At 36.6% G+C, this 12,546-nt stretch overlaps 1 long non-coding RNA gene across 1 annotated transcript in view; it reads right to left on the reverse strand.

The window, feature by feature from the left end:
* The window catches only part of LOC134805835 (uncharacterized), a 49,803-nt gene that overhangs the window by 22,427 nt on the left and 14,830 nt on the right, over positions 1-12,546 (reverse strand). The window contains exon 3 of the long non-coding RNA XR_010146405.1: positions 4,229-4,261. This is a non-coding gene — a long non-coding RNA (uncharacterized LOC134805835). The remainder of the gene's footprint in view (positions 1-4,228; positions 4,262-12,546) is intronic.

A 12,546-nucleotide genomic window follows, 5' to 3' on the forward strand; every position in this document is an offset into this window, starting at 1 on the left:
TGGTGACAGACGGACGGAAAGCGAAGTCTTAGTAATAGGGTCCCGTTTTTACCCTTTGGGCACGGAACCCTAAAAACGAGGAATGCAATGTTTTTTACCGTGTTTATAACAATATTATTTTCTTAGTACGTTATCGCAAGGAGTCTCCACATAATATAAATAAATAAATAACACTAAGCATGACATTGACAAACCTTTTGAGGCATGATGGGCTCAAGACATACGGCTCGATTCGGGAAATGAATTCTCACTAGAGAGAATCACTAGATATGAAATAATGCAAAATCAAAAGTCGGCTTAGAAATGAACCTCGAAAAAACAAAAGTAATGACCAACCACCACACATCATCAATTTTAATCAACAAACCTCTTGAATACGTAGAAAAATATATATGTTTGGGCAAACAGATATCATTCAACACCGACAGAAACTTAGAAGAGGTAGAGCGGAGGGTTGCAATTACGTGGAAGAAATATTGTGCCCATAAAGAAATTTTCAAGTCACAACTGTCGCCATCAGCTAAAACAATAGTCACGGACACGGCAATACTTCCATGTCTTACTTATGGATGTCAAACGTGGACGTTCGACACAAAAACTGATACTGATACTGATACTGATACTAGGGGTAACTCCAGCCAGCAGATCCTGCAGCAAGGACTAGGAAGAGGAGACTACAGGGGGGAGGCGAAGTTGAGGCAAATAGCCCTGTAAGCTCGCATGACTCTGCTGATTCAACCTAAGCGGCATCGAGTCAGTGGACGTGTCAGCGTCACCTCACACCGACTAAGCCTCAAACACGAAATCAAACAAAGTACGCGCGCAAACCAGCTTATTACGTAACAACCCCTGCCACCCCTCCGTAGGCGCCCTCAGCCTGCCCGAGATAACGGAGCACCCAGTAGATAGGACTGGAGTGTAGGGTTTGCAGTCGGGATAGTAGGAGAGACGGGAAATTCAGATGAGCCCAAAACTTATAAAGAAGCCATGAAGAGTCCTCAGAAAGCTGAATGGATAAAAGCTATGGAAAGCGAGGTGAAATCCTTAAATTCTAACAAGACGTGGATTTTGGTAGACCAACCTAAAGATAGAAAACTAATCTCTTGTAAATGGGTCTTTAAAAAGAAAACCAATGCCGATGGAAGTCTTGACAAATATAAAGCCCGACTCGTAGCGAGAGGCTATACACAAGAAAAAGGATTAAGACTATACGACGAAACTTGCAGTCCTGTTGCTAGGATGGCGACCATACGGTCAATTTTAAGCATTGCAGCAAATGAAACTCTTTCTCTCACACAATTCGATGTAGCCACTGCATTCATGAATGGTTCATTAAGTGAAGATATCTACATGCACCAACCAGAAAGCTATAATGATGGCACAAATCGAGTTTGTAAATTGAAGGAAAGTTTATACGGTCTCAAACAAGCACCAAGATGCTGGAACAAATGCATTGTTGACTACTTGAAATCAATCGGATTTAAGCAATGTGACATGGACCCATGTTTGTTTATCCCTTCAAGTGGCGCCAGCGAAAACGCGAAAAGTAGTCAAGTGGCGGGGCCCCGGTGGGTGGTCAGCGCAGATTAAGAAAATTTTACAAAATCGTCGATTTAAGCTGTTCTATGTTTGAAAGTACATTAAATCACATATTGTTAGAACCAGCGTTATATAGGCTATTTGAATATAGCAATTAAATTATTCTAATGTTTATACATTTGGCCAGACCTAATCAAACTCCGGAAGAATGACAGTTTTCCAACTTCCTTGTTAAAAATGACTACCACCATAAAACTAATTGATTATTGGAGGTAATTGCTATTTAATTATCAAAGGAAGACTTTTATCTTTAAGATTAATTCAATAAAAGGGACCTAAGATACAATTTCTTTTACAAAACAACCTCTTAAAAAACGAGACTGAACTCGGACTAGGCGGTCGCTCCCGAATCAATGGTCCTCACCAACAAATTTTAAACCAAGTGTTTTCGTGTTTCTTATGGTATGCTATCCTTCTCTAACTCGCTACCTAATTTTGGGCGCTAGAAGAGCGTAACTATACTTAAATGCGTTCAATTTCACCTCTAAATACGTCAACACCTCATTAACCACTCAATGGTGGATGACAGTTTACTGGTTTTCGCATCGACCATTCACGGGTTGACCGCCACTTGAAGGGTTATTCGGAACAAAGACGGAAACAAAATAATAATGGGACTCTATGTTGATGATGGCTTGATCGCCTCTACTAACCAGAAGGAATCTGAATAGTTTCTAAATGAACTAAAGAGAAAATTCAAGATTACAACAAAACCAGCTTCTTACTTTCTTGGATCATAAATGAAAAGGATGGTTCCATAAGGGTTTCTCAGAAAGACTACGTAAACAAACTTTTATAAAAGTTGGGTATGAGTGATTGCAAGGCTGTCAGCACTCCAATCATGAAGGAAGTACACTCAGATATGGAAAAAGACAATAATGTCAGATTCCCTTATCGAGAAGCTGTCGGTGCACTCGCATACCTAATGACAGGAACCAGACCAGACATATCATATGCCATAAGTGTTGTTTCTAGAACATTAGAGAATCCATCTCATGAAGATGTCCTGAAAGTAAAACGCATTTTTCGTTACTTTAAAGGTACTATGGATTCAGTTATTGTCTTTAAGAAAGGACACAAACCCGGAGTGTTGGAATGTTACAGTGACTCTGATCACGGCGGAGATTTCACTTCTGCACGCTCCACTTCAGGCATACTTTGCCTATACGCAGGAGGTGCTATATCGTGGGCAAGTCGCAGACAGACATCAGTCGCGATCTCAAGCACTGAAGCAGAAATTGTCGCAGCAAGCGAAGCATCCCGAGAAATAGTCTGGCTACAACGACTATTCAAGGAAATAACAAAAATAAGTGCAATTTCTACATTGCAGGTAGATAATGACGCCGCAATAAAACTGTCCCAGAATCCTGAATTTCATAGAAGAACGACGCATATTCCCATAAGACATTTTTATGTCAGAGAGCTAGTTGCTTGAATGACCTAAATATAAAGTATGTTCCAACAGAATACCAATGTGCGGACATACTGACGAAACCAGTTTCTAAGAATGGCATTAATCTGTGGCATTATTGGATTAATTAACCTATAACGTTTAACAAAAAGGGAGGATGTTAGAGGTTTTTATAAACTCCATAGACTGAATTGTACATGCAGGCCACATGATTTATTTTATTACTCTTATAGATGTCACTCTTGTCATGTCTTTAAATAAATAAACATTGAAATAATCGATCCACATTAATAAATAGTAACTATATTTTTATATAACGATCATTCCATTTATAAATTTAATAAATTAAATTTTAACATGGGTTTAAAATTAAATACGTAAGAAATATTTAATACACTTTAACGAGGTCAAAGTTTCTTACAATTTGTACTTAGGCTCACATTTTTTTTAATAAAACCTAACAATCAACAACTTCTAGTAAATTAAATAATTTTCCTTCTTTTTGACATTGTATTCATACCGACCTAAAAAATATTGAGAAAATCTAAAGACGGAATAAGGCACTAATTAGTCCTGAAGTTGATACTTATTTTAAAGGGTGACCTCGATCAGCCATCTAAACTAAAATGTATAATTATTTATATGGTTAGGTATCATAGTAATCAAATAGTATTTTATACAATCGTGATATAATAGGGAGCTTTTCAGTCGAGTACCGTGTTTAGGCAACGAAGCTTGCTGAGTTGCCTAAGTGAGGTACGAGATTGAAAAGCTTGATTATGTCACTATTGTATACAATATTTTTTCTACGAGTCAACAAAAATACTAGAAGAATCATACAAACAAACCAAACCAAAAGTATACAGCTAAGATACGCGAGCAGCCGCGATACCTTCATACTAGTACGCGACCCGGCCGGCCGCCGCGCCCCGCGCCCTACGGCGGGTTGGTCAACGACACCTTCTCGTAACTCATGACCCTGGTACTTGCTCCGCGCTAAATTCAAGTTTTAGACAGCTGTTTTCTCGATTTTGGCCACAGTAGCCTATGGAGACTAACAAGCAACACTAAGTGGTTTTCATAGTCTATGGATGTTGCTGTATATAGGGTGTCACATGCGCGTTTCTGACTTATGAAGCAATTGTTTCTATACGATTACAGATGTATGTAGCTCGCCGTGATAGTTATTTGAATAAAAAACTAAAATGATTTTCATACCTGCATAAGCCACGACCCAAACTCACGTTCATTCTGGAAACATGATAGAAATATAAAATTAACATTGTTAGGTTAGGTTAGGCTATACTTATAATGGGGCGGAATAAATCAATGCTTAAGCGGAGCTTTTAGACGGAGACTTCTTTTTATAATTTTATCAAGTATAATTAGGGGACGATGGGTACGGTTGTAACGGGGTACGGTTGAAACACCTTGAATATTTCTGAAACTATCTAAAGGAAAGAAAGGGTTTCAAGGGAATAGAAGAGCGGTTTCTACCCATCAACATGATTATTATCGGCAATGCTGCGCCCTCCACGCGGTAAATACACGTGCAGATGTGTACATTGTATTTTTTGCATCAAAAATAGGTTTTATTGGGCGATTTCTTATTAAAACACAACTTGTTAAAACCCAGCCCATTTTTATCTGTTTATGAATTTTGAACATTTTTATTGCTACAAAAGTTAAAAACTAGATTGTAATTTGTACTTACATGTAAGCAACGACTTACGAGCCTTAAATGACTGCTTAAAACAATACTATAGTATTAAATATGCACCTCAACCTAAACGATAAATAGTGTACGGTATTTAAGCCGTTATGTCATATTATGTGATATTTTAATTCGGTATAGAATTTAAGTTACAACCGTCCCCCATCACTGTTACAACCGATCTCAGTTTGGGGACGGTTGTAACAATGGCAAACTGAAGAAAAACTGCTGTAAATAGGTTATTTATAATAAATAAATCGTTAACCCGAAAGAGTATTCTTCAGTATAAAATGTTTTTCAACACACTTGCTCGTAACTTGGAAGTTATTGAACAGCTTTTAGGCTAATAATCCTAGATATTAAACACGCGTGCTTTTTAATTATATAAATATAGATGAAAATGACATTTTCAAGCATTGTAAAAGAAGCATTTATTATAACAATCATAAGTAATACATAGGCAAAGGATTAGATAATACATAGGTAGGGTAGAAAAGGGGTTTCAAATTAAAACTTTCAATCGATGCGTGGAAGGGCGGCACCGTCGTAAATGAATATCCTTTCCACGGATCGATTTCTACAGTAGAAAAGTGCGGGAAGCCATTGAAATAAAAAAAAAACATTACAATTTCAATCGGGACGAGGGTTTTAAGATCTCATCCAGTCATTAGTAAATGTAACGGAAACGAATATCGCCAGTCGATAAATCGAATATCGTTAGTGTTGTGTGTCGACAGAGTAACATCCCTAGTGCGCAAAACGTTCAAACTGATAAACAAGACCAAGTGCGGGTAGTTCGAAAAACTCGCTCGGCTAGAAGATGTTGATGTTAACTTGAGCCAGTCTTCTCCGAGACCACGGGGACAACCCCGTCCTCGAAACGTCGGAGGTAAATCTTAAAATTTAAATACGCGATTAAGTCCCGTTGTGCAATTTAATAATGTACTTTTACTGTTTTGATATTTGATATTTTTTTAGTATTTAATTCTTAGAGCTGTAATTGCAATAATATAAGCGATCGAAGTAAAATTGTTACAACCGTACCCATCGTCCCCTATGTATAGTGTTTTAATATTTTATGCCTGATAACTTTAATTTGGTTTAAACATGGTGTTATTTAATATAAATTAATTTTCATATAGTTCTATTTAATTCTTATTTAATTTTCATTTAGTTATTCCTGTTTTGTAAATACAATTATTAAGTATGTGTGTTAATAAAAGCACTTTCCCCCCACTAAATAATAAATAACAATTCAGCTACCTACCTATGTTCATACATCCATTGCTGGCTTCCTCTCATGCGCCAGAGGGCTGATATAGACTACACATACATAACATACACCTTTAACTTTCTTCGCGGATGTATGCAGGTTTTGCCACGATGTTTTCTTTCAATGAAAATCTAGTAGTAAAATCCGAAAAGGTCATTGATACATGATAGGTGACGTCACATCCACTCAGCCACCGTGCATCGCTTCATACACATTGCATCGCATTATATAGTGAACTACTTACTTATAGTTTATACAATTGATGCGTGTTCTTTTTCGAAGAGAGGACGAAGGCAATAAGTACGAACTTACGAAGTTATTTCACCGCTAAGTAAAATAATTTGAACCGACACATGTATAACTAAGGTATAAATTAATGCCTATGCATAAAATGCTCGACTCACCCGATGTCCCATTCCCGATAACGATAATGTTATTGCCATCGATTAAATGATGATTCTCATTTTTAACAATTAAATAATGTATAAGTTCATACCGTTGTCAGCCTTTTGAGCAAAGCAGGCTGAAACATAGGTACAGTCGACGTCAAAGATATGTTTACATTTTTCACCTTAATTACAAAGGGGGTACCTAAGGTGCAAAAGTGTAAACTTATCTTTGACGTCGACTGTACATGACCGTTTAATTTTACATATGTTTTTTTACTAAAAGTTTTAAACAACAAAATATGCATAATTTAAAAATAAACAATGTACTAATTAAATATTAGTCATATAAATGAGAACATAACTTCACTTCCTACTTTTGTACTTAAGAAAAAATATCTGTTTGTAAGCAATAACACATTGCCTTTATTTTATTCATACGAGAATAACATGATATAAGTATTTAATCATATTGTTTTCGTTTATTTGAGGCATTAACAGCAATACAAACAAAATATGCCAAGCTTAAAGATACAATGCATAAAGCTAAGGGGCTATTCATAAATTACGTCATTTCAAATTAGGGGGGGAGGGGTTTGGACATCAGATGATGGTAGCATGACGTAGGAGGAAACAGGGTCATTCGAAGCATGATTTTTGGATGATTTTAGGGGGGGGGGAGGGGGTCAAAACTCGTCAAAAATCGATGACGTAATTTATGGACAGCCCCTAATAGTCTAGACAAAAAAAAACAAAATCGCATCATATTGTTGATTTTCACAAAAATATGACCTGTATATAATAAAAGATGTACACATAAATACATTAAATAGTACCGTACTATAGTTCGTTTTTTAGCATTAGGAAGAACTTGAAAGAAGATAAGCGATCTTGACATGTCTTTTAATTGCAAAACTCTTTTTAAATAATCAGTAACTATTACTTATGAAAGCAGAAGAATATAAATGATCGTATTAGTTATAATTGTTACACATTTGCCGTAACTTATTTTTAAAATGTGTTTTTCAATTAAAATACATATCAAGATTGTTTACCTTATTTCTAATGCTAAAAAAACGAACTATAGGCGTAAGTAAAGATTTACCCCCTTATTCATAAACGTTTAGGGGCATATAAATGATGTCCATGTGTCAGAAAGGCTAGGTGTGTAGGTAGATGTCCATTGTCAATTAGTCCTAATGTAATGTAATGTATGGCCTGATGACGGAAAGTCTAGATGTAACATTGATGATGATGATGTCCTCCCAGACGTATCCGTCGACGGCGACACCCGGACAAATCAGGTATTATGTAAATTCTGACGTGCATGGGCTCGAACGTGACTTGCGAAACCAAGTTTTGTTTTAAACTTCCGGCCGCAAGACATGCAGTAAAGACGCAATACGTGCAGATGTAACAATACCCATTTGTCGATAAGTCCGGATGTTATGATGCCCTAATGTCAGAATGTCTAGGTGTCACAATTTCCAAAATGTAAAACAGTCCACATGTTAATTTCCCTCATGTTAAATAGTCATGGTGTCAAAATGTCCAGATGTCATATTTCCCTCATGTTAAATAGTCACGGTGTCAAAATGTCCAGATGTCATATTTCCCTCATGTTAAATAGTCACGGTGTCAAAATGTCCAGATATCATATTTCCCGTATTTCAGGAATTCCCATAGATTCAAAAGCTTTTATGGTTAAGGCAACGTTAACAGAACTAACTGGCAATAAAATTGTATTTTATTTTTCATTTTGATGATTACAGATAAATTTTCAAGCCAAGTACATTGTACCTGCCAGTTATTTGTTCCCGGGGTCCAATATATGTAGTAAAAATTAAATATTTGTTCCATAGTTAAATTGGTAGCAGCGCCATCTTTCTCATAAACATAAATATTTGGACCATTTGATAGGAAAGCGAACATTTTGACATCTGGACAATTTGTCACCTGAATATTCTGTCAGTAGGCAACTATAACATTCAAACTTTTTGACAATCACAGTCACAATGCCTAATAGGCATTATGACATCTGGCCTTCTTGGCAGTTTGGCATTATAACAGTATAACTAAATGACAGGACATAACGACACCTAGACTTTCTGGCAGTAGAACAATACATAGAGTCAGACCAAGAATAGTCTGCAGCGGATTTGATAGCCCACGCAGTGAAAGTGTTATTTTAAACGTCAAACTTCTATGAAATTATGACGTATAAATGACACTTGCACTGCGTGGGCTATCAAATCCGCTGCAGACTTTTTTGGTCCGACTCTACGGACTTATTGCCAGTAGGGCATTGTGACTCTGGACGTTTTGACACTTGGACATATATGCCCCTAAACGGAAAGGGACAAAACATAATTTTACAAAATCAGGCCCGTAAAGTTTTATGAATAAGGGACTAAGACTAACAAAAAAACCTTAAGACACTTAAAAGTATCATTTTGTTAGCATGCGTGATCACTGCTATAAGTATGCGTGTGGGTGTGAGTGTGTGTGTGTATGTGAGAGAGTTTGTGTATGTGTTTTAAGGAAGATTAGTTTATCTGGCGGCATGTCTAAGTTGGAAAATAAATAATCGAACACGATTTTTAATGCAGCTTTTGTACAGTCAAACAGTTCAATACATACTGCTAAATTTATTATTAGACTCTGTTCGGAAAGAGAAGAGTCGTGGAATGTATTGAGCCCCATACATGCCACGACTCTTCTCTTTCCGCATGACGACTCCATTTGTAAAATTGCTGAAGCCAAATTGTTAAAAGTCGGCATTTTGTAAAATACCTTATAACATTAAAAGCGCCGTTTGCAATTTGCCGCGGCAATTTGATTGAATTAGTTCTTTAATTTACCACGCGCGGCACTGCTCATCAAAACTATGAAAAATGCTGGGGTCCATCAAATCTGGACTTCGTCGCACTTATTACGGGCGTGTGGGACGGTCGAGGGTTTTGGATCTGAGTGACTTCGGCGCTTCGGAAGAGCAGCCTTTCCGATCTCGCCTCACGAAGCACTCAAGACACACAGGCTGTGTCTACATACGGCTCCACAGCTTCGGCTTGCTGGCACGGATTTAGAGTTAATAAACCGGATCGAGTACCTTGACCAAAAAGTGTGTCCACATGAGAAGTCAAAGTAGAGCCCTGCATCTCGTTCTAATTAGGGTGACCATAAGACATCTGCATGAGGGATATTAGGATAACATGGAATATATCAGTAGGGTGTGTCATTTTCTAAATAAAGTGAAATTTTAAGTATTCAGGTTTTTTTTCTTCATTTGTAGTCGGCCTCTTTCGCATGCACTCATGGTATGTTCATAAAGGTAGGCTTCCCTTTTGTCCACTTCAGCTACTTTTAAGTGTAAGCGTCATTGAAGATCTGTTTAGCAAATTTGACTTTTTTTTAAAGTTGGTGCCTTTTTTCTATTGATGGAAATGTGTGTCCTATACAGAATCGAGTGCATATATATAAATAGTTTGACACACTGTTTCCGTAACAAAATATTATGTATAAATAAGAGTCTGTAATGTTTAAGGATTAGGACTTTCGTTTTAAATTTTGGCAATTATTCTATAACAATTCTTAAATTAAACATTGAAATAAAGACATACCTATTAAGTTAAACTTACTTTTACATTACCTACGTTAATAATAATTAATAAGAATTCTGTGAGACCGATTCACAACGTGCCGACATCATATTAGTCACCCTAATTAATGAGTTTGACAATGTTGTCTTGTATTTTTATAGTAAAATGTAATGATTGTGGCTTACTTGTGAAACAATATTCCACAATTAGCAAATATTTCACTCCCACAACCTTTAACACAACATTTCTTCACAATTTTTAAGAAATTACGCATTCACGTGTTTTGAAAAAATGTCATCAAGTTAGGGATACCAACTGATATTTAAAATTACTACAATGTCTACCTTACTAAAATTTATGATTTTTTTGCTGTGCATGCGCTTGGTTTAATCAGTTAATAATATTGGCATCATAACTATTTACAAATTACTTAAAAGATATCAGAACTGTAATCTGAATATAGCACTAAAATTGTATAAGAAGTTAATTAAATTCAGTAGAACATTGATATAATTTGTACCACAATGGTATCTTTTTAACGTTTTAACTTTTTCTATCTCAAGTGGACCGTTTTCTCTAGTCTGGTACGAACAACTTTCTGTCTTGGTCAAATTAGTATGCCAAAAAAAGTGACAACTCGCTCCAGTTTAAAAAATATAACTTCATGCTTGCTGGTGACAGCGGACAGCGTTCGCAACTCCGTCACAGCGGCAGAGGGATGCTCTCATAGATATAATAATATACAGAGATACCTTCCAAGCGAGCTGTCACTGGGACCACTTTTGTTTAGTGTATGATTAACAATGTGGCCCACCTTGCTGTAGCCATGTCGATAAAGTCATATCGATAAACTATCGACATTTCTTGCAATTTTAATTTTACTTAAAAGGTTTAACGATACCTAAAATGAACAAAAACGCTTTTATTCTTTATTGTGGTTAGCAGATCACAATTTTATAGTCACGCCCCAGCAGGGAAACAAGGAAAAGTTCAGATATTTAATAATAGTACATTATTGTCGAGGCTCGGAAGTAGCTACTTGCAGGCTGAGGATTCGTTTTAAACGGACGACCTTGGGAGTCCGTTTAATTGAATCCGAAGCCAGCAAGTAGCCTTCCAGCCGAGTCATATATAGTGCGTTTCTCAAAAATGGTGCAAGAAATATAAATATAATAGGAATATTTTACAAAAGCAACGTTCTTACGTATATATTTTCACAGAAAAAAGTAGAAACAATTGAAAAAATTAGCTTTGCCGCCCTTTTATTTTTTTTTATAAAAAAATAGAAGTGTATTTTTCTGCCGAAAATACGTCAACCTATTTGAGACAGCTAAATAGTCGCGGTACTAATCATCCGTTTGGCTGTTTAATGGGCCTGTGCCTTCATTTGATATGGCCATTTCAACTTTTAAAAAGTTTGGAACTCGACAAATAATGGAATTTGTATGCAACATTGCAGTCCCAAAATCGAGACTGCAATGTTTTTACCTTTTTAATTTTTGACTGACCATAAACTACGCGCTTCGCGACCTATTTTTTAAACGGCAAAGTCGACTTTGCCGTCCATTTTTGAGAAAAAATACATAAATACCTACTAAAATAGGTGTTCCGCAATAATTGAATTATTTTATTATATTATAATATATTCATTATCCATTAGCATTTCAATTATGTTTATGTTTAACGAAGATATTGAAGCTTCAATTAATCGCTATTTCGTTCCGCTGTCTAGCGTTTATCGATATATAACATGATTAAAATCGACTTTTCACATCCCTTAAAGAGCACACATATACGTGTTTACGCACACATACACAACCTGGGTCTACCTAAAAAGGGGACACCTGGATTTGAAGTCCATCTTGTCAACAGTGTGGTTGTTCTTTTTTGACAAACGGCATTTTTAAAAGAGCAAGGAGAGAGAAATGATACTAATTGCTGCGCCGTCAAAGAGAACAGATAGCGTTGGGGCCTTGGATGCTCTCCATCCGCGCCTCCGATTTCATAATTGCTCTCTCGGGGTAGGACAGAAAAGACTACGTGGATAGTGGGGGCTCTGATTCGATTTTGGGTGACCTTGGGATTTTGGTGGGGTGAGGATGGTGGTGTGGTATAAAAGTTAATATAAATTGATAAAACAGCATACCCTGGTCACCCTCAGACAAACGTCACCTTTAACGTTGACCCTATTGAGCGCATTAATAATTTGCCTTCGGCAATTCGCAAACGTGAAAATGTTTGTAAAATGACGACGCCGTTTGTAAAATATCGAATCTTACAATTGCCTACGACATATACATATTTTTGGAACTTTGTCCGTATCGATATTGAAGAGAAACGTAAAGGGCTGGAATAGAAAAATTGTAGGTATTATTGAATTTTGTTACTGATAAACAAAGGGTCTAGCAGGCTAAGCGAACAAGAAGTGCCCCCAACGACGGATTTGGTCATTCTTTCAGGTGGTGTACTGGCAGGTACTAAGAACTCTCTATGCTTAATATCAGTCCTCGATCTTCTTTTGTTTTCGAGTTATTCAGGATAATGTAAAATCATCAGTAAAATTA

This window comes from Cydia splendana, unplaced genomic scaffold, assembly GCF_910591565.1.
Source record: "Cydia splendana unplaced genomic scaffold, ilCydSple1.2 scaffold_68_ctg1, whole genome shotgun sequence".
Lineage (NCBI taxonomy): Eukaryota > Metazoa > Arthropoda > Insecta > Lepidoptera > Tortricidae > Cydia > Cydia splendana.